We start from the raw sequence: 23218 nt of genomic DNA on the forward strand, positions 1-23218 counted from the left end.
GAGGAGTCTGTTACGTCTCAACATGGGCCAGCGTATAACTTGGAAGTTTCACCAGCCCGTTTCATCAGCGTCGCCCAGATGGCGACAGTGCTCGACGCAGACGGTGAAGGGCAGACAAGCGTCCCAAATCGGCAGTGCAGCTCCTTTGGGTGTTGCCTCGAGGCAGCCCCTTTCATCAGCGTCGCCCAGACGGCGCTATCCGCCCGACACCGACCATGACGAGTTGACCGGATTGAGGCGAGAGGCCAACTTCGAGGAATTACCACCCTGGGAACGACAACGATCTCGGTTTCCTAGATGAACCCGCAGTGGCAGCAAAGGCGAGGATGCAACAGTAGAGGCGGTGTTGGGTGAACAATACAACCTCTCTGATTGGCCGCACCAAGGTCAGCAGATTCCCCAGTCGAGTCTCCTAGGGAAGACCAAGGGATTAAAAGCGGAGACCGGGGGTGTTGACGTGACCTGATACGAACTTAGACGTTGAATATGCTCCTGATGGAGTGGGCTTCCGTGCCAGGAGCCAGTGTACCTTCTGTAAATTAAACCATTTTCCTGTTTCCTATTTCTGGATGTATTCATCGATGGTCTTGGTGGATTCTTGGCCCAAACGCCACCTCGAGTCGCAACACAGGGCATATTTCTGCGAGTGTGATCACCTCCAAGCGACGGCGTTTACATCGACGCGATGCGGAATAAGTGGATTCCCGGAAACGCTCCCTACGGTGGTGTTCGACTGTTTGTACCCAAGGTATACCATGCGTGAAACCAAAGACCCTGTGTACGGCCACTTGTTATATGAGAACGAACAAAAACACGCCGGCATATAGCAGTTGTTCCCGCGCTGATCCATGTCTGCGGGGTCGGACGAACCAATGATTGTTGTGGTTGTACCGTGGGAAAGATTGCTGCCGAATCTGAGACCAATGAACAACTCCTGCGAAAGACTGCGCCCAAGTCAAGACCGATGAACAGCTGCTGGGAAAGAGTACTGCAATTTCCCGACCAATGGACAAATTATGGGAAAGGAGAACTATCAGTTGACTTGACGTTACTGTGCATTGCGGTGTGAGATAATATTTAAAGAGAGGATCCAACCTTTGGGGAGACAGATACATCAGAACGTAGAATAAAGATCTGACCAATTTCCATGCTTGTCTGGAAAAGTCTTCGAATTGAACCGAGCTTTGCAGGAGAACAGAAGCAGTGTTGCGAATAGGAGCGTCGGAGTGCAAACAGAATTTCGTATAAGACCACCTAATATCAGTCGCGTCAAGTTTCACACATCCAACTCTCATATCTGCGTAACTGATTCCCCCGCACGTCTCTTTCTGGGGGGATTCAGCAGTGGTAAAGGCAATACACGGTGTTTTCCAAACAAGAATTGTCATTCTTCTTTCAACAAGAAAGCACATTAATTCTTGTTAACCTCCTTGTTTTTTTTTTTTTTGTTTTTTTTTTTTCATTTCCCATATATCTCTGTCTCAACCACGCGTGCCCATGACGAAACCGTAACTGCGGTTTCGTTGTCGCGTGGAAAAGAAAGAAGCCTGGGTGAATCGATGATCTGGTCTGACTTCTCAAACAGATTTGACCCCATTTGTATCATCGCCAGTTCTTCATTGTTCTCAATTGCTTGTTAAGAACTCTCGTTCACAGACTGCATTTCGCCCTCTAAGTGCTGTTGGAGGGCATTTCCTTTCAGGAAGGAAATGCGAGCACAAAGGTTGTTCAAAAATTACTGTGAAAATTCCGTGTCCTCATAGACACCCTACACCTGCTCACCAGAGAACGCTATATATGCTATTATTCTATAGGCTTTACCATCACCAAACTCTAGGAGAGCACAGGCGTGAGCAGGGTCAAAGCCACCTATAGGGCACGGTTCGGTGGTGACGAAGACGAAGCTGTGGATGGGAACAATAGTTCGTTAAATTGGTGTTTCTCTCTTCGACTGCCCTACTTTACACCAATATTCCAGGCAGAGTTATTGGCTATCATTCTAGCTCTACGAAATCTTCCCACATATATTTTGTCAGCCGTAATCATAACCGACTCCTTGTCCGTTTGCTATGCTCTACCAGTTCAAAATTCATCTACCATTCTACAGCGGATGGTGGTTAGCAAGAGAACATGGTTTCATTTACGAGAATGCCTTGCCGAATACCAATGCTAAATTTTTATTCCCACAGGTCTCGTTTGGCTTCTTCCACTAAATATTGTTTTTGCAATGAACCGGAAACAACGGAACACATCTTCATAGAATTTCGTCGGTTCGACGTGCAAAGAAAACGACTTCTTGTATTGGTCATTACGCTTCCTGTGATACTACTATCTCTTAGGGCGTCGGCACCAGGATACTGCAATAGGAACGTATGTGATGTCATATTTAATTTTGTAAGCAAAACAAACTGCCATGTTAATTTTATCGGTTTCTTTTCATTTCGGCCTCCCCATGAAAACAAACACATTAGCTTGGTATTCAAGATTAGTGTTCGTTTAATATCTCATTCTTAATTTACAAAATGCCATTTAAGTCTTCTTCCCTTGATTCTTCTCGTAGTGGGTTGAGCCATACTCATAGGCACCAAACCAAACCAAAGTTCGTTCTGCTAGTCTGTGGTCGAGATTATTTTGTTGGAAAGTACCTTTCTCGCGCATGCGCACCAACATTCTTGCGAATGGTCTACTGAATGGGAACAATACATTTCATCTCCTTGCCGTGAACACGTTTGGGCGTATACTCAGCGAGTCGTGGCGTGAAATTTTCCTGGAGTATTCTAGGAAAGACTTTGTGTTCTCCCTTCCTCTCTATGGACAAGTATTTCGTTCCACGAAACAACCTTCCCGAAGCGCGGCCGGATTAGAGAGGAGACGCGAGTAAAGACGAAGCTGTTCAATGGGAACAATGCTTCGTTCTGCTATAGTCTGTGGTCGAGATTATTTGGTTTAAAAATACCTTTCTCGCGCATGCGCAGCAACATTCTTGCAAATGGTCTATTGAAGGGGAACAATACATTCCGTTTCGTTGCCGTGAACACGTTTGGGCGTACTCAGCTGGTCGCAACATGGAATTTTCCTGTAGTATTCTAGGAAAGGCGCGTCTACCCTCGAGCCCTACCCTGCCCGAAGACATTTCTTCGCAGCATCTTGCCAGCCAAATTCTCGTCGCGACACGCCTGACCGCCGCGGAAACATTTTCCATTCCTCCTCCACACCCTCGTACCATTGGCGTGTGTCGTGTTTTTCAACTGCCTCTTACCCCACCACTGGTCTTTCACTCAGCAGGATGGCTGCGGATGCTTCTGAACTGTAACATTTCACGTTGGATTTTTTTTTCCGACAATGAAACACGGAGGCGCTTGCGCGATTCTTCAAGCTCCTTTTTCCGAGTTTCGAAAAAAATAGAAAGAAAGAGAAAAAAAGCTCCTGCGCGCGCCTAAGCACGCGCTCTCCCACAAGGCCCCCAAGCGGGGCCTCAAAATAAACGGAAAGCCGATACGCCGGAGACGCCCGCAAAAATAAACCGGCGCGGCGTCGAGTGCGCGCGCACGTGCAGAACGAGGCCCACCGAGCGCCGGCTAGACCTTTCGGAGCGGCTTGTGAGCAAGCGCGCAGAAGTGCACCGTAGCCAGCCAACTCTCACTAAACACGGCGGTTCCACGCTTGCCAACTGCGGATTGACCCAAAGGCTCTCATTATGTACCGGAGGCACTCCTTCAAGCCTCGTGCACACACCAGCACAGGGGCGAGCGAAAAAGACCTAACGATAAATGCACAATGAGCACGGGGGGTAATGGCGTGGCAAATGGCCGCCCGGAGAGCGCCACAACATCGGCGAAGCTGTTTCCCAAAGGCCACGCCACGGCCTCGTTCGAAGCAAACACAAGCAGACGACGCGGCAGCTCCAGCCCGCTTCCCCCGCGGCGCCCCGAAATGGACTCTACCCGAGACGGCCTCCTCTGCTCTGCGCATGCGCAACGCCACGCGCTTGCCTGGCCAATAGGCGCTACCCAGAACCAGCGCATAACCGCTTCCTTCATTGGCTTGAATTTGGGCCGCCCAAGCAGTGTTCCCATGCTGCTGGGGTAGGCGGGACCAATTATCATGGGAGACCGCGAGCTGTACATGACGTCACTTGCTCGAGCAACCAATAGTAGTGCAGGGTTTTCGTCGCAGAAAGTTGGCCAGGCGGCCGCTCAAGAAGGAAAGAGGTTCTTGCGTTTTTCTGGGGGTGCGACGTCGCCAGCGTTGGTTGCCGCGCGTGGATCGTCGACTGCCCGTGCGCAGTTCGTTTCGCGAAAACCTCGGTGGCATCACTGTGGCTTGTGTGTGTGAAAACTGTGTGTGATATATCTGCGAAGCACTCGCTTTGGATAACCGGCACGAAGCAGCGACGGCCACTTGGATCTAACGACGACTCGCAGACCTCGCACCACCATTTCGGTGAGTCGCCCAGCATGTGGTCGCGATACGAGCATGGTTACGTTCGTACCAGTCCCACATTACCGCGTCTGAAACAGTGTACGTTCTCTTCGTGACGCCTTTCTAGCACGGTTTAGTCCTGTAATGTTGTTTATGGCATTTTCGATTTTCATTTATTTATGTCGAGCGTGTGCATGGCGCGCGTATTACGACCTGATATCGTCGAAATTTGCGATTTTCGAACCTCACCTTGGCACCCTGCCTTACAGATTTTGGAGCAGATGTATCCGACCCTAGACTTCTTTAGTTTTGTGCCTCCGCGGTCGCGGCTGGCTGCCTGTCGTCCCGCATAATAATTACGCGACAACGAACGAACCAACGAAGCGACCCACGGTTCCAATCATAATTTCCATAGTGGAAAGGGGCGAGAGAGAACCGTCAGCGAAGCAAACACAACCACCTTGGCGCGGTCGACGGAGCAATGAAAATATCTGCAACGGCGTACCGAGCGCTTGCATCGACCGAAGCGGAGTGCGAGGAGGCGTCGTTGCATAAAGCGCATACACAAAAGCTTCCGTCGCCGTTAAATAATCTGCGCAGAGAAAAACTCGGCGAAGCAAAAAGTGTCAAGTGGAGATCACCGTCAATGCCCGACAGGAGGCGCTCAGAACGTGGCCCTCAGGTTGCCATGGCGACCCCGGACGCCCCCCTCCGTTCGTGTCGTCTGCTACAATGGCCGTCCTGCTGCCGCCGCTGCTACACGCGAGTTCGTGCGTCGGCCGCCCACTGGGCGCCGCGTGTTCGCGAGGCTCGCAGCTGAGTTTGCTCGAACGTCTGATCGGCTCCGACCCGTTTTTGCCTCTCGCTCAAAATAAGCGCCAGCCTGCGCGCACCACGGCTGCTAGGGGACGGCCGTTTTATGCACGGCCAAGCTTTCTTTCGAAGACATCCGCTTACGGCCTCCGTATCTCGGCCCCCTTGCCATCTCGCGTTCTGCGCCCCCCCCCCCCCCTCCCCTCATCTTTTCAACCCCCCTTTGCGATGCCCCACTCGCCTGTTTGTTGCACATAGCTATCAGCTCCGCGAGTCCTTCCGGGAGCCGGCCCGAAAAAAGAGGGGGGTCGGAAGGGGGGTAAAGCAGGCAGGGGGCACTCTTCGCAAATCCCCGTCGCTCCGGATGTGTTCCACCCACCGCTGTCGCTTTGTGCATTTGCTTCATTCGCTTTCCCTGCGGCCGCACCCCGCTGATACGAGTGCCAGTAGTTTTCCTCCTGCGGGGTATCAGTTGGGGGCTTGTCTGTCCAGCGCCGATGTGTGCTCGGTTCCCAGGGGGGACGCACGTGGGGGGAAGAGAACGCGGGGGGGTTTGCTGTGAAAGAGCGTTAAAGGAGGAGAGGGAGGGTAACAGTAGATTCGCGCGCCTCGCTTGCTGGACCGTCGGCGCCGGTCCGCCCTTCCTTTCCCGCTTTCCGTCTCTCTCGCACGCGCGCTGTGCACGACGGGACGAAAACAGCCGGCAGACCTCGCGAGTGTCTGTACCGGCCTCCGGCTGGTGCGGCTTGCCTCCCCACAACGGTCTTCGACGGTTTCAAATGCGGTGCTGTGTGATGCGGCTTCTCGTCGGTTCTCAAGAGAGGATTGCGCCTAAACGTTCACGCCGTTTCGACGCAACCTTTCGCGATGACGGCAGCATTTGCGGGCGCGAGAAATGGAACAGCGAACGGTCGTGTGCGCGTCGCAGCCTCCACGGACGTGTAGTACGACGCCGGTTTGCTCTGCGATCGATACGGTGTCCTCGGTTTTTTTTTTGGGGGGGATATCTGATCTTGAGCTCCATGCATCTGGGTTTGGTTTTATTCTCCACCTTGTGTGACCGTGTTCAAGCAGGTTGTATTGGTTTTGTGAACTTATATTCGTGTTGCCTATCGTGGTTCTTTCTATTTTTGTTAGTGTAGAACGGCGGCGGAGCGTGTTGCACATTTTGTGTGGCATTTCTCCAGCAGTGGTTTCGCCCGTTTCGTGGTACTTCGACGACTCGTTAGTCCACCATGGTGCAAGTTTGTGTTACCTAGTGGGATTGATTTAATACGCCCGCCTTGTCTTACCTCCCCTAACTTGGTACCATCGGCGCGCTTTCCGCGTATTTCCTTTCCTCCGAGAAACAGACGATGGTGTCGACTTGCAAACTTCGCCCTCTTCGTCTCGTGTTTAAAATGTTCTAACGATCGTCTATCGTTTTCTGAGTAGCGTACTGTTACTTCGCTAAAACATTACTTGCCGTCTTGTAATGCAGTTGACATTGCTATGTGATTGTGTCCTTGCAACTTCATCGCAGTAGCTTGTTTTTGATGTGTGACGTCGTCGCACTCAGTTTTTATGCTTCACTGTTTCTTCCTCTACATTGGGAATGGATGCCCCGGACACAAACTTTGTTGTTGCTTTGATCCGCAGACACGCCTTTCGATTAACAAGCAAGGGTTATCAGGCGTGACGGAAGCTTCTTTATTTATATTTTCTTATTGTACAAGGTCGATATCTCTTCACGCACGTTATAATCGTTCGCAAGTTGTTCCGGTCTGGGCGCACTTGCGTTAGGTCTGTTCACCGCATGTGCTTATGTGTCGCGTTGACACAATCTATTTTGCTGGATATCATCGAACCTTTGACTCTGTCACTTTCTCCGTCGTGGCTTGGTCAACATTTGTTGGCATAGATCCAGACTTGTGTGCTGCGACCCACTGTGTTGGAAAAAAAAAATGAGAAGGAAGTTAAACATGGTCTGCAGTAAATGAAAAATGAAAAAATACAAGTCGAAGCAACTTGTCTCGATTCTTATTGAACGCTTGCTTATTCCTTGTTACTGTGGGTATTTTTCGTGCTCTTGATATTGGTGATTCCTGAATAAAGATGCCTCTGGTTTATTACTATACGATTTGTGTGCGAGACTGTTTATGTGTGTGTTTATGACGTTCATGCGTTCTTCTTTAATTCAAGGACGAACTGCCTGTTTTATTTATAGCGCCACAAACTCTACAACTATTCGAATTCACAGTGCGCTGTATGGTGCGCTATTGCCATGCGAAATTTCGTTCGGTATAACCGGGATGTATCCATATGAGGGTATAACCGAAGAGGCAGTCGGACTTCGCAAAGCACGCTTGCGCGCCATGAACATTTTTCTGACACAGGTCTGTGTCCCAGATTGGCTGCAGTTACTCGTATCATTGAAAAGATAATAAAACGGTCATAGGTCGAGGATGATCAAACGGTTTCATCGTCTCGATGTCGTTAGCTACATTTACCAGTGCCCTCACAAGTGAGTTGTGTTTTCTCACTGCGTACTATAATTGACAAAAGTAGGTGGTTGTCCTCAAGTACGAGTGAATCGCATCGTGAATCGCATCCGCTCGTGTTCATAGCAACCATTCTTGCGCAGTTTACAGTCGTTTCTTCTGAGGACGCCCGCATGACCAAATTATTAGTCTTCCAAAGATTACGCCGGCCAGGCGAGCTCCAATGCCGACCTAGTCTTTAAGTACGCTGCTTCACTTTGTTAAAGCATATTTCTTAAAAGTATTTGAGGCTCTTTTGTCGACCTTATGAGAAAGACTTGTGGATTGTTCCTGATGGTGGGTGTTAGGCGGCACCGCGACAAAATTCAGCACTTCATAACGGTCTCGCGCAACAGCAGACTATTAGCGGGTCACTTCGGTACGTTCGAGAGTGTTTTCGAGTGCAGTAGCTGGCGAACATTCTGGAAGTGGGCTATATACAAAACACTATCGTGCAGACTCAACTTTTTGTGCTTTCCGAAAACGAAAAGAGGAATGCCGTTCGTCTTTCACAATTTTCAGCAAGTTGAGGTCCTTGACCATAGCGAGTGGCCACAACGAGTGGCGGCATTGGTGCGGCGTGTCTTTGCACAAGGTATACAAAAGGGGAGCGACCTTGCTGAGGTACAGAACAGAAATAGAATCAAATTTTGGTGTATTAGTTCTCCGAAAACTGAGAAAATAGCGCTCTAGCTGCGCATTTAGATTTAGCTACGCATCTATAGCTTTAGCAAGCTGGTTCAGGGGCGATATTGCGATGCCGCTTTCCGCGGGAACTGAAAAATGCAGTGTTTTGCCGAACCATGTGCGGAACAGTCACTTTAATTAAAGTCTAGTCCAACGAGCCAGCGCCTTCACTGAAGGCCAACTAGAAAGGGCGCGTTTCGAACGCAATTCTCTAGAATGCAGTTTCCTTCGCGGTGGCAACGCTTTTTCCGAGTATTTCACCTTCATAGTTGTTATCGACGCGGAAAACGATGGCAACGCGAAGCGCACGGACGAGCGATGTCCGTTTGCCCTGCACTTTTCTTCAGGTCGACGAGAGACATGCGTGACTTTCTGTAGTTGAGCGAAATAAACTTCTCTGATTTGCTCTTAAGGGGGTGTTCCCGCATTTGTTCAAAGTTGAGCATTGTGACTGGCCACTTCCACAATAGGATTTTCTTTGAGTGGCTGCAACGCGACATTAATGTCACTGCTGATGCCGTCGATTGGCGAAGGTCGCAAAATCGGTCTTATATAGATCAGCCAAATGTGGTATCCGCCTGAGAGGCAGTGCACTTTGATCTCTTCGACGGTGGAACGACCGTCGCGCTCTTGCAAAGGTCTGCGCGCAGCCCGGCAGTCGGCGCGCTGCGTGGAAAATTCCTGCCGCTGCCCGTATAATGTCACAGCATGGCGTGTATGTATCCCCAGTGAGTGTCGTCTCTGCCTTAGGAATTCTTCGCCTCTTGAGTGGCAGACACGACGACCGTTGAAAGAGCGGTGCGTTTCAGTACGTGGTCAGTGCTCACTTTCGCGACCTTAATTTCGACGTCTCTCTCGTTTCTTTATTGGGTGAATGACGTCGGAGGGTGTGCGCGCCGAAACGCAGAGCCATGCACGGACAATGTGGAAATCTTTCTGTCTTTTTATGTGCCTTTTAAAGAAAGAATTGAAAGAGCAGTGATGAGGCGTGGCTCTTGTCCTGTTTCTTTTTTCTTTTTTTAATGCCTGCCTGTTCTTTCAAAGATCGGTCCACTTGGCACGCCTACATGTGCAATACTATAACATTTTATTTCAATCGAGAACGTGGGTTGTGGGTAAAAGCTGCTCCCATAACAGCGGTCACAGAACAGAAATCCCCTTTACACAAAGTTATCTACTATATACATATAGCAGGATGTACGCGACGCTGTAGTAAATACTATAGTCATTTTATACTGCTATGAACTCAATATATATTACATCTGCCTGCGGGAATAGATCACATGTACGACAGCCATGCGAGATGTTCCGATAACCTCAATAATTTTCTTTTCTTCATGTATGTGAAAGTCGGGGTATCGCTGTTTTCAAGGCAACAGTGAAGGAAACGTGTATGAAGTTTAGACGCGTTTAATCGAGTACGTTTTCGGTGATTTCATTTCACCGTACACCGTTGGACGTCATCGCAGGCGCAGGCTCTCAGGTACATGCACGACAAACTTGGGCAGCAACGTCGTCTGTTATTTAAGACCCAACCACAACACACGGCGTCGACGAGCTTTCATACATGATCTGCTATAGTCGCCACTTCGGGGAGTCGACGCTGTGATCTGTCATGGACAAACTTCGGCGTCAAGCGAGCGTCACAGTGTTTTTTGACGACGCCGAATATCCATCGAAAACTTGTTACTTAATTGTGGTTGGGGCCGTTATGCCGCTGCTTCTTGGCTTCGTTCAAGGCAGGGTTGACTCGCTCTTGTTCTCTGACAGAAGCAAGATAAGTCTATAGACTCAATAACGCAATCGCTGCTAACAGCAGACAGTTTTAGATTACTTGATGCGTCACCTAATGGGTATATACGCAAGGCGCCTGCATTCAAGCGCCTTGCTTACCCAAAATCTGTTCGGGCAATGAACTCTGTGGCAATGAAGCGGAAGCTATGCAGAGACTCCACATGTGTTTCAGCGCCGAGCAGTCCGGCACAGTCTGGCAGCGCTTCCAGGAGATACCGAATCTCATTTCGCCGAACGCGGAAGAGAAAAGTGAAACAAAGAAAGGGAAAGTCAGATTTAACACTGAACGAGCGCGTTTTATGCCTTGTTTTAGCTTAACCTGACGCAAATAAGACTTCGGGACTATTTTCAAAAGTGCTGTTTGTTGCTAGTGCACGCTTTGTCGCCGCATCTTTTTCTTCATTGCCACATAAAGCTGTCCGCGTGTATACAGCAACGCGATGCCGCTTTGACGCTAACGGACCCTTGATCTGCACTTTTCATTTCCGCAACGCACAACTTGAAAAGCACTGCGCATAAGGACGCCATGATTGTATAGTTTAACGCCTTGAGCATAGCGCGATATTTAACACGCGATGATCTCCCTCCTAACGAATTCGCCTCTCATCTAAATCAGCGTCGTGTATCGTCGTCGGCGTCAACGAGTAACGAACGAGTTATTCCGGCATATTCTCGTGTTGACGAAACAGACACCTCTCGAGCTAGCACGAAAAGAAAGAATAATAATTAAAAAAAAAAACGTTAATCGTAGCACCGTGTCAGACGAGGTTCTGCCGATATGTTGCCGATGGCCGTGGACGCATCCACGCTGCCCTAATCAAATAAAATGTGCCGTGAATATGTTGCTAATGGGCTTCTTTCTCTCTGCGCGCGACTTCGTCGAGTTTGCTCGCTCGTGCGAGGCCAAACGCGCTTGGACGAACGCTTTACATTCTGTATAGTTTCTTTAATTTGCAGGAATGTCAGGTTTGGCTACACTGCGCCAAAACCTTCCATAGTCTGCTGCGTTAATTTTCTTGCGCCTCACCGTTTGGCTACATTTAAAACCAATACCGTGCATTGACGGTAATACCTGAAGGCATACGCTCGTATATTTGGACTTTGCGTAAACCGTCCCGTTTTACACACCGACACTATAGCATAAGATACACAGCGTTTTCGTCCTGGGTGGTATCAAAATTTAATAATGTCGCAAGTCGTCGTCCTAACGTGCACCTGAAACATCCGCAGTGAATACTAGTACGGCTTTCTGCGGTGACCTAAACGCTCGCCTTTTAATTGCAATGGTAATTATGCGGACGCTCGAACCGCATTTGCGCCGTCGCCGTGCTGTCCTGCCATCGACGGCACATGCCTGCAACGCGTGGAGGCACTTTGGAAGGTTTCCACAGATGCGCAATGCGTTTGACTCCAACAGCGATGAAGCCAAGTGCACAGTCACGCTCCATTGAATCGTACTCTCCTCCGTGGTGGCTTCCACTGCTGGCGTAAGCGTTGTGCGCACAAACATTGGAGTGTTCCCGCTGAGCAGCTGTGCGCATATACCACACCGTGATACGTGCACACACTTGTCAGAGTGGAACAGATAGCAAACGCCAAGCTAAATTTATGCGGTGCTTTCTTTGGACGCTCAAAAAAAGAACGCCGACGGTTTTCCTTCGGTCTCCTTTCGCGCACTATCGAGGTGTGCGCAACACCGCTCGTAAGTTCCTCAGCACGTCAGTGTTTCGAGGCGCTTTCGGCGTGTACGCTAAGCTTTATACTATCACTTTCCATGCTTCTTCGCCTTCGTGCGAAACTAACAATTTTTCCAGCAAATATCTTGTCTACTTTTCGAAAATTCGTGAATACATTGGGGAATTTGGGACATGGAAACCGTGCCTACAAACTCGCAGTTTAATGCCGTTACACTTTTCTTGAAATACTAAGGACTTGTAATTGTTTTCTCGTATTGGGGCTGTTTTGAGCACAGGAAAAGCTCCTCGGAACTTGCCGGGTTGATCCTTGAGTGAATGCAACGTAGTCCCTTCTTTGTCGGTGTACAATTAAACATAGACTTGAGTAGACGCTGTGAAATATACGTAACGCCACTGGCGAGCTGGAGCAGGAACTTCAAGGCGGTGTCGCCTCTAGCCTTTCTTCGTTTTTGACTCTTTTTCTGAATCACCAAGCCTTTTTCCACGGTAATAGTGGCCGCATTGCTATTGCAGCAACGTATAGTGTACACACACAGCATGACTGAACATGCAATGTAAGCGTAGATTTAAATTGTAGATGTTTTGCCCCTGCAATGGCGCCGAATTGGCGGGAGAAAGAGCACGCGCAGAACGACGATGCCGCGCAAACGTTTCCCGACGGGGTCTTCGCGCCTATATGCGACTCGCAGGGATTCCCTTCTGCTCTCGCCCAGGTCGCAGGCTAAGGCGATCCACTCGCTACTCGTAGGTGCATGACAGCATCGGGGCCATGCCGCGAACAAGTGCACACGTTTAATACATTGTATACAACTCTCGGCCTGCCCGCACACGGCCGCGCGACGCACACACAATCCTCCTTGACGGGCGAGGACATTCATCACCGCCACCGGCGTGTATAATGCTGTTCGCATCAGCAGCAGCTATGCTGGCCGCCATGTCCCACGGTAGCGACAGCAGGCTGGCCTCCTTTCTTTCTTTGAAGACGCCGCATCGCATGCACGCCCGTGGAGGCGCGTTCGTTGGCCAGGCCCCGGTCAAGCCGCTGCAACTCTCAGTCGCGCGGTCACACTGGTGGTCACTTGCGCTGCGCGATTCGTCGCTGCGCTCGTCGGCGACCTCATTGTCGTGTCTGTGCCACTCGGGGGCAGGTTGCCTATATCCCCTCGGAATCATCAAACCGATGAGCAGACACGGGTTGACACCGATTGAGCAGTGTAATTTCGTGGTGGCGCGGTGGTCCTCCGCGTGGTCATTTTGTCCAGCAGAAGCTGCACAGCCTGCGCGGCGCCACCTTGATCCCGTCAGGTTGACCCACCGAGAGAGAGAGAGGATGAGAGAGAGAGAAAATATGCGGAATTGGATTCGAAACGTCGTCTCAACGACAGCCGATGCAGTTTACCTTCCGAACGCTCGCCGGTCGCTCGGCAAGCGGCTGTGTGTGACGGTTGCCGGCGAAAATTGGAAGTGGCGGCGCGGGAAATGCGTCAGTGCCAATTAGGGGCCAGCTGGCCCGGCGTACTCTTTTGCTCAAACCGCGTGTGCGCAGAGAACGAGCAGTGCAGGGTATAGGTCGGTATGTATGCTGCGGGCGAGCTTGGAACGTGCGCGCTTCATTTTGCGTGATGCTCACGTTCTGCGGTCATTACTCTCCGTCGAGAGAGAGAGAGAGAGGAGCGGCGAGGTGCGGAAATCACGGCTACGATGCTTGTTGGGTCGTGGGCGCTTTCAAACAAGAATCCAACGTAAACCGCGAGTCCTCCGATGATTGCATGACAACCTTCGAACATCGCGTGATGGGACATGTTGGTCATGCATTCTATGACGGGCCAAAAATTGCTGCCTAGGTTGGTTACCTTTCTCTGTACTAAAGTGCTCTTCTCGTAGTGGTACAACGCACAAATGGCGTGGGCAAAGAATAATGTGCCGCCCCTAGAGTGAATAAGGCCAGTCGGTCACCTCGCGCTACAGCGCTTGGAAACCGAGAGCGAGACACATTTGCACTAAAGTTACTACACTGGATTATTGCAGGTTGTTGATCAGCGTTAACTGGGACATCAGTTCATCTCGCCATAGATTTCGAGAACGTATTCCTCGAAACTGCTGCTATGCCAAGGACTTCGGCTAAATTGATATTACCGCGGATACTACCCCGTTTCAATTCCGTAATTGTTACATGTGCCGTGAAGTGAATACGGCGGGATTGTGAATCCTCGTCATTCAAAATCACGCTGTGATTTATCATGCAGGTATAATGTCCACAGCTTTCAATAATCCAGCTGATACGACATGATTGCGCTATATACCACGGCCCATCTTCCATAACTCTGTTTCAACAACAACAACAACAAAACGTTCGGCAGCATGTTGCACTCCTGTAACACATGAAGGCGGAAGCCTGCTACACACTTGGTAATGCGCCGCCTCACGTCGCCGTGTTGCTGCAAAAGCAGCAGCGCGACTGTTTCTTTAATTTTTTCCTTCTTTTTGCAAGAAGACCACCAAAATCGCGTTCAAAATTCGCTCGATCGTCTAAATATCCCGCTAAAAATCCGCCGTGACGAATTTAAATGAAAACGACGATCGCGTATGCAGTCAACAGGCGACGAATCCACAAAGCTTTTTCGTTTGTAATTGCTCCTTACCATTGGCCGGTCGGCTTGACTAACAGCATTGTTACGCGTAACTCAGGTGCAAAGCTATATATACGAGATATATTTTCAGCGTCAGTCTAATCGCGACTAAGATGGCGATCCACTAGTAATCGGCGCCACTTCGTCTTTATCTTCGTCTCACTGCAGTACTTCGTCTCCAGCGTCAGGATTGGCCGGTTCGTAAGAACAACGCCATAGCGTAAGAGCTTTTTTGGATTGTTTGTTTGTTTGTTACTACGGGCCCAGAAGTTTTGAAGACACGGAAAACTTAATTATTACGGCAGCGACGCTTCGAGCTCCTGAAATGCAAACTTGGACGTTTATTTACGTCGACAATCAAGCGCATGCATATTCGACCCCCCCCCCCCCCCCAAAAAAAAAAAAAGAAATATATTCGGTGTTTGAAAGCACATCTACTGCAAGGGTTGTGTGAATGTAGTCATATTATCGTATGGTCAGTATAATTACTAACGTCATGTCACGAGTCATGCTTGGCTGCATCGGCCCCACGAGCACATTCCCGCGAGCGCATAATGGCGCCTTATACGTAAGCTTCCTCACCAGCGCTGCATTCATTATATGCGGCGTGTTTTAACCTGAACGCGTTGCATGCTGCTGTATATATACCGCCGAAGTGCATGCAGAGGGTCGACATTGTGATTCTCAGTTTGCGTCGAACGTGTCACAGTGTGCGGATATACGCTGTACGAAGGTCAGCACACATGTCTTGAACACTCTTCTGAGGACCAAAGCAGCGACCAAAGCTTAAGCGGACCACCATGATCGAGAGAAGTCAATGGAAACTGTAAATGTAGTCACGCAACCTCACACACAGCCGATTTTGTGCCACATGGCATCTTCAGGTATCACCAGCACAGTCCCGAGAACGTGGTTCGCGTGTCCTAGAGAAGTGTGTTGACCTCTGTATACGCCTATTTCGTAGCTCGCCTCCATGTCGCGTTTGGCGGGGTGGGGCGACTTTCTTTTAGACCAGTCTTGACTTGACTAAGACAGTCTTGCTTTAACATATATAACAAGGCAATCCGCCTTGAAATCGGGAGCAAGATGCTCACTGTTATAGCGGCACACACGCCCTCGGCGCTGTTACGTACGTTCTTGAGTATATATGGAACTGCGTCAACTATCTTCTGTCGGTGATCGCTTAATGCAGCAGAGGAAAGCGGATATTCAAATTCCGCACATGACCTAACTGCCCCAAAACGCAACTGGTTGCAACAGTTGCATGCTTTGCAGTGTCACGAAGCTTATTGTCGAACCCAGTTACGTGCCGGAAATAGTTCGATATATCGGGTAATTCGATATACCCAAGCTCGGCTATACCGACGCGAAATAAGATTTTGTCACGAGGTCGTTATACACGGCTTTACAGCGCAGAAAAAAAGCCTGTATATTGAGAACTCATCGATTTATTGATAACAAGACTACGTGAAGAAGGCATATTAATGAAATTGCCTGTGATTTATAAAATATAAAGCACAGGCAATTTAATAGACTTTCTACTACAATTTTTGTAAGGGTATAATGTTTCTCAGTGTCACTAGGTATGGCTTTCTCGATGCACGAGATTGTTGATACCTGCTCCACTCGACTTCCCTATAAATATCGGCACAGTATGCCGGCGTCCTACGAGGCGGCAGCAGCAGACACCCCGAGTACGATAGATTCATTGTCCATTTCATTATGAGGGAGGTAATTACTTGACACGTGTTTCGGTCAGCAAGTTTCGCGTGTTCGATATAAAGAATACCTCGCTTTATCCGGGTTTGGCGGTATATCTGTATGTGTATCTGCACATTCGGCGTGCAAGCAAGCGCGGGGCCGCTCGTCGAAGTCTCACTATGCACTGATTGGGACAAAGCGAGTGTAAGCGCTCGTGCGCCATCATATTGCATGCATCTTTCTCATGCGTGCTCTTGCAGTCGCGTGCGTGCGTACGCGAAACGCGTGTGACCGTGTACACGGCTTCGGCGCTCGCTCCGTGCGTTGTACGTCTCGTTCATTAGGAGATAAGCCGCAAGCACCCATTTATAGCTAGCTATACACAAGAAGGCAATCACGGCAACGACTACTTTCTGTAATCGAGCCGGACCTGAGTGTGAGCGGCGATGTGATCGCTGCTGTTGCTAACGAGTTGTTCGCTGGCAGCGTCGAGCATGTGGGTCGGTATAATGTATAGCGGTTCTATTCCAGTTTCTTTGTTCTCTTTTCGCGCTTCGTCAATGGTTAAGGCCTTAGTAAGTGGTTGCAGCGCGCGGCCGCCCACTTTATCACCAATACCGGCCAGTCGTGAGCGTTGGATGATAAGGAAAGAATAGAATTGAGCGAAATGAATCGTTACGTTATATCGGTCATGGTTTGCCGGCACTCCTGACTCGCTATATAGCGCCTTATTCGACGGAACCATGTCTTAGGAAAGCACGTGGATTCAGAAATTTTTCTTCTTTCTGAGGTTTTACGTGCCAAAACCAGTTCTGATTATGAGGCATGCCGTAGTAGAGGGCTCCGGATGAATTTCGACCACCTGGGGTTCTAAAGATTAACGTGCACTACAACGCAAGCACACGGGCGTTTCTTGCATTTCGCCTCCATCGAGGCTTCAGAAGTTAAGCACGGCGCACTGCAGTGGCGTAATTTCATTCCTGTCAAACGCTTTAGAATTCTTCGTATGTTTTACGAAGTTGGACTCGTTCGACGATCTCACAATTTTTGCGTCGAATTTTATCAAAAACTTCCTTCGAGCAACCTTATTTTATTTAGCAATACTGCCGATCTCACAAGAGATTCATATTCATACAAGTTCCCGAAGCAGGTGTAATCGGCAACAGCAAAGCCACTGATAAAGTCACTGCATGTCTAAAAACAAGCGTGTTAATTGCTTGTCTGTCTGAGCTGTTCCATTGCTGCTTATTTTCGTGCTACGTCTGAAGGTAAATCATCGTAAATAAAGTGCGCATATATGCCGCAAAGATGTGTGCTCAGGACAAACTAAAAAAAAAAAAAATCGTGCTATTCCTTCACTTATGCTCCTATTTGCCATGCATGTACGCTTGGTTTTTACTAATTTTAATGTCCACGAGTTACAGGCACGTAGTTCTGACGAACGTCGAGCGAGGAGAGAGGTTTTGTATGATTAAAGGGGGAGAGAGAGAAATCATAATTGCTACAAAACTTTTTTCCCTTGTGATAAGGCATGCGATAAGCAACTCCGTCGACAACGTCTAAAAGAAGGCTGAGAACTGGTCAGCATTCGTTTTTCTGGAGACAGCCGTCTGCATGTATCGGTGCGTGCAATGTTCGCGTCACCGGAGCCTTGCGTCATACATTTCTCTCGCATACAGCGTCGAGCTTGCCCGCGATAGCGACGAAGTACAGCGCGCGGTGCCATTTCCTCTTCGCCTCCCTTCTGTACTTTGAACCGCACGTCTTGCTGTGTGATTCACCCACCGGCTTCAGTTTCCTTCTATGCGGTTACTCTCGCATCGTATTCTCTGCATTCGATACCGAGATTTGTCGCAACTCCACCGTTTTTGGCAGCGAGAAACATTTTCGGAAGGCGACGCAATCCCAAGAAATCTCAAAACCACAGTTGCAACGCACCTGTTTTATTTCTTTCTCTTCTTGCTGTTCACAATCGTTCCTTCGCTCCACATACTCAGTCCCCTCCACTGCGCTGTCGGAAAAAAAACTCGCTTACCGTTTCTTACTGCGGGCTCGCCCACCACATCAGGCGTATTAGCCGTCAGCTATACAAAGGTAGTTATACGCGAAATTTTGCTTCTGTAGTCGTAGACCGTAAATATTGCATTTGCTGCATTGTTTTTTTTTTTTTTGTTTTGCTCCCCAGAAAGGTTTCCCGTATGGTCTGGTGCCCTCTGTACTGAAATATGCTGCATGTCAAAAGCTCTTTGATCTTGCTATCAACTAGCGTATACTTCTCGTTCCCAACTGTACACATGACGTCCGGTGGCAGCGGCCAATGCAACACCAATGGTTAGTTTCTCGCATCTATCCAATTGAGCAGCTTTTCACACGGTTTTTCCGCTTCCCTTGATATAACATAATGGCCCAGTGTGGTAAGACAGTATTTACGCAGAATAATTCGGCGAAGCAGGGCGCTGTATGAAAGAGACGCAAGCATCAACCATTAAAATCTTCAATGCTTACTTCATTCCTTCATGTAGGTTCTCCTTGTTTACGAATCGAAGGAGCTGCTGGTCAGCTTAGTACGAGAGCTTTCTTCCGCATATAGATCGCGGGACGTATCTTTGAGTACAAAAATCGCCTTAATATGTTTTAAGAATAGCGCGAAATACCTACTCGGGGTTGGTTGAAAGGAAGTTGGGGGACAGGGCTTATATATTTCACGTTGCCATCGCATCTGCGCGTTTATCAATAAGCCCAACTAATGACCTTAATTAACGTTCTGTGAAAATGTGATATCGCACATTCCCGACGGGCAAACCTTGTGCATTGCTTTCAAGTCGATGCACTCTTGCTCTTATTTCTTGTCGTATCGGAGTTCCGAGTCCGTACAGCGACAGCCAGGCGCGAGGCAGGGAGCCCTCGCCGCCTATCACCGACACCAGCTGCGCCCTCGGCAACCGATTGCGGTGGAACACCGGCTCGCACGCTTGCCACCGATCACGCGTGCGTCAATTTTCGAAACCCTCGTTGATTACCGCCGTCAAATGCGCGCGCAACAGCGCCAACTTAACTGGCGACGAAGTTCAGCGCAACTTTTTTGTGCTCACCAATTCGTAACGCATAATTGGCGTTTCACGCGCTGCTTGTGAAGCACAATGTAAGTCAAGAAAAAAAAAAGAAAAAAAATTTTTTGACTCGAGTCTTAGCCACATGCCTTTCTTTTCTTTCTCCCTGGATTTTGTCGCCTATAAGCGCACGTGAACACACCCGATTGCTGGCGAACGTGCAAAAAGCTCGCAGTTGAGCGCACTGCTCGGAACACCGAGGGCGAGCTTCAGAACAGATCGAAAGGTGAAGAAACAGAGAAGCCAGCCATGGGAGCCGAAAAGGGGTTTCTCTGTAGTGCAGCCTCCCAAGAAAAGCGCTGCAGAGGCACCTTTTTCTTTCTCCTCTATCTCTCTCTCTTTTCGGGAGGGGGGCAAACAAAGGAGTAGGGGTCCTAGGCTGGAGGGGTTAAAAGCCATAAATAACATCGCCTGGTCCGAGGGTGGATACACGTATGCGCACCTACGACCTGTCCGCCTGTGATCGCCTCGGCTACTTCGGTGAAGGCTTTTAGTGCGTGCGCGTCCCGGAGACACCGTGGAAGGCAGGAGGGGGTGTGGGCTTGGTGCTCCTTTCACACAGAGCCTGTTCCTTTCTCTGCTCGTCGCTAGCTGGTCTCTCACATCGGCATACCGGGCCAAAAGGGTTTCACCCCCCCCCACCTCTCTTCCCACTTCCCCACCACGCCAACTCCCAGGCACCGTCTTCTTTCGTGTAACTGAAAATGGTCCCCGGTTGAGGTGGTGCTACGAGCAGAGTAGCGTAGTGGCAGAATCGAATAGAGGCGCGACGTGTTTCGAATGGCCATTACCTTGACGAAAGCATTAAGCCTGGTGACAGTGGCAACGACGGCCGGCTTCGTTCATCGGTGCTGTCAAGAACGCATATCCCAAGGGTCATTGCGACGAGAAGTTGCGAACGACCTCCGCTGTGTAAGGACTGTGGCTGTGTTGAGCCTTCGTGGCAGTGATTGACGACGCGTGCGCAGCATTTTCGCAAAATATCGCAACGCAAGATGGTAATATTAAAACTTGAAAATTTAGTCCGTGCAGGCGCCAAAGGAGCAGCTCTTCTCCAGAGCAGCACAAGTGTTAGTGATGTCGCCGGGAATTTTTCGTCTACTATCGGAATAATTTCTTTTTTTTTTTTTTTCGTCGGCAGCACTTGCATTCTTCAAAACCGGTAACCAAGGAATTCAATACAAGCTTCGTCAACAAAACCGCACTGCATGGCCCGTACCGTCCGTGGCTCCATGCTCAAAAACGATAGTTCACGAGGGACGCCGATATTGAATGAAATTCGCCTTTGCCGTGACGTCACGTAAATGAGCGAACACAATGAAGTGTGGCATCTAGGCAAGTTACTTTGTGAGCTAGACAGCTGTGTATTTGTCAGTGATCGTCACCAACTTGGCACTTTGTGCTGTTGCTGAGCTCAGTATGGGCCACGAGCCTTAATTTGGGAATGTAGACAGGCGTTTGCCATGCCTTAGTGGAGCATTTGCGCGCCAGTATTATACCGAATACGATTCTCGCCGTAATCATGGCTTTAAAGTAAGCTATAATATTCGCTATAAGGTGGCTTCGTCAATAGCAACGTGGGGAACATTCGTGCGCGCTTTAACGGACGAGCACCTCTCAAACGCCGAAGGAGTTGGTAAAATGTTCAATGAGCGTTCTACTTGCGATGATGCGTATGCTTGCGCAAAAACTGTAATTGCCCTACTTTTACGCGACGCAACGTTGAATATTCCTGAAATTCGGCGGCGTCATTTCTTCATCTGTCTGGAGAACTCCTCTCTTGCCCGTAGCAGTAACTTTGCATAATCGTTTGACGTCGCCAGTATTGCTCCCATATCCAATAATGGGCGATGTCAGCGCCACGATTAGAGATTTCACTGAGGTGTTTATTAGTTTTATTGTTTGTTTCGTAGCGCATTTTTTCAAGCCGCTCTTGTTTCGCGAAGTGCACGCATGGATATATTGTACTGAGACGCAGAGGGCGATGTTTAATGAAAACTGAAGATTACAGCCCTGCGACATGCAGGGCTTGCTACTTTAGATGGGTGATGGAAATCGTCAAACAAACAGTAAACTTATAAAGAAAGTAGAAACAAGTCAAGCATAGATATTCAGAGTGCTCAAATAGTGCCTCGACAGTCCTGACGAGCGAGCGTATCCATGCCGCTGCAGTCGAACGGCTTCGCTTACACAAAGTGATCGCCGACGCGCCCAGTCTCACTGTTCGGGGCGCTAGCGCAATAGCAAGACCGCGGCTTCTCACCAACGGAGCGTGTTCCTTCTGACTACTTCAGTAGTACTTCTGTCTTCTCGCATACCCCCCCCCCCCCCCCCCCCCCAATCCGCTCTGTGCAATGCTGTGCACGCGACGGTTCTTCCAAGTGCGTTCAACACGTCCCTCGAGTTTGCCGCCTGAGCTGCACGTTTTCCCTTCGTGCTTGTTTTTTCTTTCTTTTCATTTTTTTTCTTTTTTCTTTGTCGTCGTCTCCGTCCACGGACGCCCAGGCACGAAGCTCTCAGAAAAGAGATCGCCGGGGGCGCACGGCCTGCTGCAGCAAAGGGGAAAGGCAGACCAGTCGGACTGCGCGTTGTAGAAAGCTCTTCGGGAGGTAGAAGGGGAGTACGCGCGCGGCCATTTCTTCGTCGCGAGCTATTTCATTTTGTTTCGTTTGAATCGGCGTTCCTCTTTGGACTGATGCTGCTGCTGCTGCTGCCTTTAATATTAAAAGGCCTCTTCGTCGACGAATGTATATAAGCAACGTAGAGTGAGGGGGAGGAAGGAAGGGGAGGGCGTGAGCGGCGCAATCGATGGGAGCTCCCGCCGCTGTGGCCGTGGCAGCGACGGCCGAGCCGAAGCGCGGCGGCCTCGGCGGAGAGAACGCGTGCCGGGAACGAGCGCGCTGCTTGCTCGCGCGAGAGGAGCTTCCGTTCGAGCTTCCGTTCTTTTTTGTGTAACAGGCGAAAATGAGCGGGGAAAAAAAAATAGGGAAGATCGCGCGCCTGCGGCTGCGAAGCGCTACGTCGTCTCACCAATATGCGCGTCTGTGTAGTAGACAATGTCGAAAGCTTTCGTGGAGGCAAGAGAGACGCGGTCGTCCCCGCTGCGGTCACGTGCTGAAAGGGACTTGTAAATAGCGCTGTATACGGTTAAACGCAACGCTATAGCGTGAGTTTCGTCGCAAATCGGTGCCAACACAATCTAGCGTGTGAAGACGCTGTTTGTTCATATTGTTCGCAATTTTCCGCCGAGACATCCGACTTCCGCATCTTTTTCGGTGGCCGCCGTATTGAATAATAAGTATTCAAAGCGGCAGTAGTGACGGAGAGGCGGATTATGGCAGTACGTACACCGTAGAGTGACTGTATATTTTTTCTAAGCTACTGTCATCATCATGAATGAGCCTATTCGAGTCTATGGAATCCATGGAGGGTAAAAAGCCTCTCCGGGGATTCTCAAATTATTATTTGTGTGTTCCCATATGCTGTGCATCTAGTCAAATCCAAGTTTCAGTAAAATCCAGGGTCTGATTTCGTTATAGAACGTGCAGTTTGCTTCAAGCGGCCTGTCGCAGAGCTCGAGGCAGACGCCGGTTCCGCTTGATTAAAAATGGAAACGCCGGTGTAGTTTATTTCTGGTTGAGTAGCAAAATATACATGTATATTTGTCGCAGTAAAACACGAACGAGTGAAGAGAGGACAACAGGACACGCGTTGTCCATTCTGTCCGTGCCCAATTATACATATGTAGACAGGTCTCATTTACCCTGTCCTTCTCCCCCCTCGTCCCCTCCACTGCTGACCGTGATTCAGGTGTGAACAGACTGCGCTCAGTAGCAATTTTTTCT

General features: G+C 49.5%; 1 protein-coding gene across 29 annotated transcripts in view; it reads left to right on the plus strand.

The window, feature by feature from the left end:
- Window positions 1-4062: 4062 nt before the first annotated feature.
- The window catches only part of LOC119445208 (polyhomeotic-proximal chromatin protein-like), a 199065-nt gene continuing 179909 nt past the window's right edge, over window positions 4063-23218 (plus strand). For 15 of the 29 annotated variants that reach the window (XM_049664270.1, XM_049664269.1, XM_049664268.1 and 12 more), the window contains exon 1: window positions 4064-4443. The gene's annotated coding sequence lies outside the window, so the exon portion shown is untranslated. Of the gene's footprint in view, window positions 4444-23218 lie in introns of all 29 variants that reach the window. The other 14 variants (XM_049664294.1, XM_049664295.1, XM_049664296.1 and 11 more) reach the window with 4 other exon arrangements.

The sequence above is a fragment of the Dermacentor silvarum genome, chromosome 3 (assembly GCF_013339745.2).
Source record: "Dermacentor silvarum isolate Dsil-2018 chromosome 3, BIME_Dsil_1.4, whole genome shotgun sequence".
Taxonomy (NCBI): Eukaryota; Metazoa; Arthropoda; class Arachnida; order Ixodida; family Ixodidae; genus Dermacentor; species Dermacentor silvarum.